Source organism: Benincasa hispida, chromosome 7 (genome assembly GCF_027475165.1).
Source record: "Benincasa hispida cultivar pf3 chromosome 7, pf3_genome.v1.1, whole genome shotgun sequence".
In the NCBI taxonomy this organism is placed as follows: domain Eukaryota; kingdom Viridiplantae; phylum Streptophyta; class Magnoliopsida; order Cucurbitales; family Cucurbitaceae; genus Benincasa; species Benincasa hispida.
This window is the reverse complement of record NC_143484.1, coordinates 25726071-25733073: the sequence shown is the minus strand read 5'-3', so window position 1 is coordinate 25733073 and position 7003 is coordinate 25726071.

Below are 7003 nucleotides of genomic sequence, written 5' to 3'. Positions count from 1 at the left end.
TATCGACCCTTTAAGTTATTACTTGAACATGATTCACTTGCATGTCAACTACATATTGTTCAAGTTTCATACAATAACCTTAGATTTTTACTGTAATGAATAATTCATTATTGTATATGTAATAATTAAATTAAATAGTAAATTAAATAACTAATTAACTACGAGGCTTTAGGGCACAAATCCCAAAACTTAGACTTTTAGACAATTCACTACAAAATTAGCTTGACCAATTCTAATTCAATTAATCAGATTACACATCAAACGTGAATTAAGATTTGAAAAAGACAACACCAATGGATCAATGGTTGAATTCAAATCATACGTGATGCATCTATGAACCTTATCTATGTCATTTTTCCCTTTTAACCTTACACCTCCAATTGTCTATTATTTCATTTCTGATTGTTTTAGTAACCTTAACCCCCAAATTTAATTTCTATACAAGTTTTTGTTCACTTAAGAAACATATTAACAAACACATTTTTCTATCCATGAATTTAATGACAAAAGCCTTTAAAAATTGTTCTAAAAAAAAAAAAAACTTTAAACTTAAGGGTTAAAACAAAATGTTTTAAATCTCAAAGATTGAAACCAGTCATGTAATCTAGGAGTATTTTTTATAATCTAACCTAAAAAATTTAAGTATCAGAGTAGAAAAAAATTCTCTGTCAAATCCTCAAATTTCCTTCTTTCAAGGAGGCTTTTGAAACACACTCCAAAAGTGCGTTCTTTGAGCTTAGAAATTAGTTAGTTTATGCTTAATTAGAGATCGTTGATTTTTTTTATGTTTAATTATAGGAAATCATGCAATTAGATCAGAACAAAAAAATTCAAGGATAAAATGACCAAAAGACTCTAGGGAAGGTCAAACTTTGACCTCCGGCAAGAAGAGATGAGGAAATGAGTTGAAGAAGGTAAAAATCATATAAAGAAGCACGCATGGTGCACAACAACGCTACAAGGTAGTAACTGCAAAACAAGGCAGGCCAATTGCGCTCCATAGATCATAGCCCTGTGCTTCAGAAATTTCAGCGCGCATGCCTGTCAATTTTTGGACTGCACCGCAGCACTTCGAATGTTTTCATGAGCATCACTAGCGTAGCGCCGCTGCACTATGATAATGGGCAGAAATGCACGTTATTACAGTGCTAAGTTATTAAACAATGAAGGTTTGCGTTGATAAAATATGTTAGATTGCATTAAAAAAGCATTAAGTTTATAACATTGGAGTCACATGTGTTCATCGCATAAAAAAAAAAAAAAATTGTATTTTTGTGCAGAATATGTGTTGACGCAAAGCGAAAAGTGCGATCATAAGAAAGCAACGGTCGAGCATAACGTTATCACAAGGCTTTTCGATGACTTGTGCTCGCAAAATTCTACTCAAGAAAGATTGCCGCATAGAGCCGGTGCAACTTAGTGGACGCATCTGGGTGAAAAGTATAATTAATCATGATGGGACAGAAAGCTGATGACGATCGAGTCCGAATTAAGTTGACAAGCTGCTAATGATAACAAGTACACTTAGCTTTTTGGTGAAAAATATTCGACGCACCAGTCAGAGAATTAAAGCCATCCCATCTGTACAATCATAAGAGAGAAGTCGTCTTTCACCCTGAATCTCTATAAATACCGAAGGCAACCTTTAGTAAAGGAGTCTGAACACTGAGATAATTTTCTCCATAGTTAGAATAGCCTTGTTCTTAGATTTTCTTTTATTTTAAGGCGAAAGCGAGAAAAACGAGATTGTGCCGAGAGATCATTCTGATGAACTTGGGAAAGTGTCGAAAGCGTCGAGATCAAAGAGAGGGCCAATTCCTATGGAAGCAGGATTATCTTTTGAACAGAATAAAGTTGACAATGTAAAAGCCTTGGGAAGCAAGGGATTGCTACTAGACTCTCTATCCTTATCTTCCATTGTCATTTTGTACTTAAACTCATCTATAGAAATGGAATTTACTTCTTTATATCTGTTCACTCTCTGTTTATTACGCACAAGTAGCTAAATCCGTCGAATGGGTTGAGAAGCACTTAGCTAGCAAAACTGAGGATCTTCACTCTAAGCGATTATCTTGTATTATGTATGCATCATTCGTCCGTTAGAGATACTCGGGTGGGTAGTCTAAGGACAGAATCTAGGCTTGGAAAAGTCAGGTTAGAATCTAGGCTCGGGAGAGGCAGATTAGAATGCATAATCAAGAGATAGGAGCTTAGGAATAAGCACTGTTTTCTATTAACGCATCGCATGCATCCTAGAGATAAGATATGATTGTATGTGGTCACCTTGTCTTTGTATGCATCTTGCATTATCACATAGAAAAAAAGTAGAGACTTAGGAATAAGCTCTATGGACACTATTGCATTCAACACATGTGTCCTAGAACTAGGAGCACTGCATTTGCATTGGAAAATGATTTGTTATTGCATGAGTGTAGCATGATCGCATAGTTTGACGCATTCTCGAGAAACGCTAGCTAAAGACCTTCTCAACCCATTCCTCCATATACTCAGTGTATCTCCGCATAATCGATCTTTTCTCAAATCCGCCGCATACATTTATTTTATATCGCAAACAACAACACCAAATAACTATTTGATTTACCGGTTACCGCAAAGTCTTTTGGAAAATTATCACCGCATACCGTTTTTCCTAGTCCCTAGGTTCGACCCTGGACTTACCAGGAAACTCATTGGGGTTTATACTTGGATTCCACTGAGAAAACTTGTTGCTCAACGCATTTCTATCATCGCATTTCATTCCATAATTTCATCACATAAAATAACGCATCACGCTACAACTATTTTTTTAATTTTATAAATGTTGTTTCTATCGATTGTAATAGGGGGAGACTGGTTCTTAGGGTTTTAGTTAGAGTTCGTCAAGGCCACCATGGGGAGCCGATTTCTGGACATGACATCTCAAAGCTTCCAAAGGAGTGGAGATTTGAAGAGATCGTTGGAGTGCGATTCCAAGCTTGAGGACGACAGTCGATAGCATAACTTGCATTTTCTTTCTTCTTTTTTCTTCTGTTCTTTTGTATTTTGGATAGGATATGAACAATCTTTATTTGTATAGCTGCCATGAGTAACTGAATTGTAGTCCTTAGGGTTTTGACGTAATTTTTTGATTGTGAAACTTTGTTGATAGTTCTTGAATTTATTGAATGCATAAACCATTTTGACATGTTTATGTTTATTGCATTTGAAAAATTAGCTACTGTTTGAATGATTTTAATTTGATGTCGTGTTTGAGAGAGAGGACATTAGGTTGGAACTAGCATGCTAAACTATTAATCAACTATGCATGAAAATGATAGGAGGTTAATAGAGATCGATAATAGAGGAACCTAGCGCTGCACCTAATTAATTGATTGCATGATAATGTGTTGATAAATAGGTGTGAGAAAGGGTTGAGCTTGATAGAGGATACTTGTACAAAGGACTCTTAGGTTTATGGTAGCATAAAATGAATTCGAGGTCTAAATAAATAATTTAGTTGATCCATCCATGAAATCATCACCCTAGAACGTGTCTTTGTCTAGTTGTACCCCATTTTTCTTTTTAGGATTAATTAGATTCAAAGGTCATCTCAGTCCAGTCCCTTAAATAAAATTAGAAGAACCTTTAAGTAGCTAAGAGTGAGTCAAACCAATTTTTCAGAGGATGATACTCGGTCTTAACCGTTTTAAGCTATATAATAACTTGACGTGTGCGCTTGCGCTCCCATCAAGTTTTTTGGCGCCTACTAGCATTTGTTCTTTGTTCGAGTCATAGGGAAGAAGACCTTGTGGATATTTGATTGGCCGAATTTAATTAATTTATTTCTCTTTAATTCTAAATTGATCGTGCACATATGGGTAATGGATAACCTATTGAAAATTCTTAGGCTTAGAATTTGGTTAATTTTATTGTTTATTTGTGTTCGTTTATGATTTTCTTTATTAAAATTGTACAAACCAAGATTTTTTTTTTTTTTTTTTATTGAAAAGGGCTAATTGAAGTGAAAAATGACAAAAATAGCTCTAGGAAGGTCAAAGTTTGAAATAAGGCTTGGAAATGGCTAGAAAGCTACAATGCACTATAATGCTTCACGACTCTAGCTCAACACTACAAACCCGAAGCCACAAATTTGGGTAGCTCCATAATGCTACGAATAGATGAAGTCTAACACTGAGGCAGTGCTGCAAGGTGCTTCATGACACATGAGTAAAAAATAGACTGATGTCGTGGCGTTACTTACAATATCGCGGCGTTTCGACCATTTTCTTCTATTTAATTGGTTGATTGTCATTTAATCGAGGGAGCTCTTTTGGAGTTACACTTAGGGTTTTTCATAGAGGCTGGGAGACTATTGTTCAGAGGTCATTCTAAAGATTTAACGCTAGCTTGATAAGATATAGATCAAGAGGAAGAATGTTAATGTTGTGTTGGTGGCAGATTGAGATCGATGACTAACTATTTTATTCTTCCCTTGTTATTTCCCTTACTATTTTGTATGACATGTTTAGGATGTATTTTCTGAACATGAGTGTTGGATTTTATTTTAAATTCTAGGGATTAGATGAATTTCTTCAAGTTTGTGGATTGATCTGAACTAGTTAGGTTAGAACTAGCATGTTATACTAGTATTGGATTGATAGGAAAATAATATTAGAGGTTGATAGTGAAGAATCTTAATGATGCACTAAAAACAATTGATTTCAAAATAGGATCGACGTTTAGGTGTTATAAAGTGTTAAGCTTGAGAGAGGAAACCTAGATAATATACTTCTAGGTATAAGTTAATGATTTAATTGATCTTATGAAAAATACTTGATTCCACACTTTTCTAATTACATTATAAACCATAGGACATCTTTAGCTAAATGGTTACTCCTTTTCGGTTTGTTTATTTCTTTCTATAATTTATGTTTATAATATCACCATCACATTGTGAGTCCCTAAATAAAGTTAAGACAATTTTTTGATAGCCAAAAGATCTGAATTATTAATTTGTTGAGGATGATACTCGGTCTCATAACCATTTTACTATATTATAACTTGATGTGTACACTGGTGGGTGTCACCTTTAGCTCATCATGCAATGGTTCAATTCTTGCTACTCAACAATTGAAAACACAACGAAGCACGACGATGACATTCATGCATCAATTTATAGCTATTAACATGCATTAATGTTTAGGGCATTAATCTATTAAAAAGCACACGATAAAGGATTAAAACAAGGATTAAGATGCAATAGGTCAAATATATGTATTAAAGTTCAAACTTTACAAGTTTACATTGGATTCTTCTTACTCCTAAACAAGAGAACAAACCTTAGCAACCTGCAGGGGTGATATCACCCAACCACATCACAATTTGGCTTAATTAAAAAAGGAAGACCGAAGCAAAACAAAACAATAATACTATATATGCACAAAGGGAAAGAAAACAAAAAAAAATGAGTGGTTCTTTATTTAAAAGGGCCATATGGTGAAAAAGTTATGACCTAATTACTAAAGTATAGATCTTATAGCAGTGTGATAGCACTGTAGTGATAGGAAATTTTTCTCCCAACGTTGCAACGTACGATAATGATGCAATATAGTAGGGTATCACTATGACACTATGAAACTTGAACATCTTATATTTTTGGGCGATGTGTAACACTAAGCTAGGACGTAGCGGGGTAGGTATCACTATGATTTGATTGCTTCATTAGGGTTATTCTACTGATGAATGAAGAGTTTATTTCTTTCAACCTTTAACACATAAAGACTATTCTTCAAGATTCCCTTAAGCTGAACCAAAGAACCCTTGGTAACTTTGAGAACTTCCTCTCAGACTTAGATTACCTACTATGTCTAACTCATCCAGACATATTAGATTTTATTTGCGTAGTGGAATATACCTTACATTTGTAAGCATTCTAACCAAACCATCATGTGTTACTATTCGAGTTGACTTAGTATCTTTTACATTGCAAGTGTCATTGGTCATTGTCATAAAGCTAGACACCCCCCCCCCCCCCAATCAATCTTTTTAAATTCAATCAAACGATTCTGATTGGGAGTCATGTGATACGTGCATCCTGAATTCATGATCCAAGCATCTTGAATATCCTTGTTGGATACCATCAAGACCTTTGGAAAACCATACCCATTAGTAACATTCCCTACACTAGATTCACCTACATGCTTGTTACTTGATTCTTTTTTGTTCTTGTTAAATGGACAATATTTCTTAAAATATCCTTCTTTATGAAACAAAGATACACATCCTGAATTTCCCTCTGGACTTGGACATGGTTCTCGTCTCATTTCCTTTCCAGTTATTTTTCTCACATTTCCCTCTACCCAAAAGTAGAGAATAACTTCAAGATTCCATCTAGTAGCCTAAGCACCCTATTGAAGGATAGAGAATAATTGTTGGATAGACAATTTCATCCATATCCTATTTCTCAGCTTGTGTGAGTGTCAGAAGGTATTTTTCCTTGTCTAAGATTTTTCATACTTTTTTCTTGTACCAAAAGAGCTTTAATCTTTTTCCTCCACAAAATGAAACCACTCTTCCTATCAAACTTAGAAACCTCGAATCATGTCAACAATGAAGACATCTCACGAAGTAACCTGAATAGGGAATATATCAAAGGCACACAATCAGACACCTTCCTCTTTTATATTGAATGGAGCTCTGATACCACTTGTAAATATAAAGAATTCTAAATTGCCTAAAATAGAACATAATAACAAGAAAAATAAATCAAAGCAAGAACTATTTGGTACATATTGCATGCTTCAGGACTATTTCGGGTGATTCCAATACTTTTAGGGGTAATTAGACCTTTTTAAGTTAGAATAAATCAAATTTTTAATTGTGCAGGAAATGTGGATTTTTGGTTCAATGCCACCACATTGCTTTCAAGGCAAAAATTCAATGTTATCGTTCCTTAGAAAATGGGTCATTAGAGACTTTATAACCAATTCAAAGCTTGTTGATTTTCAACTCCTAAGGTGTTCAG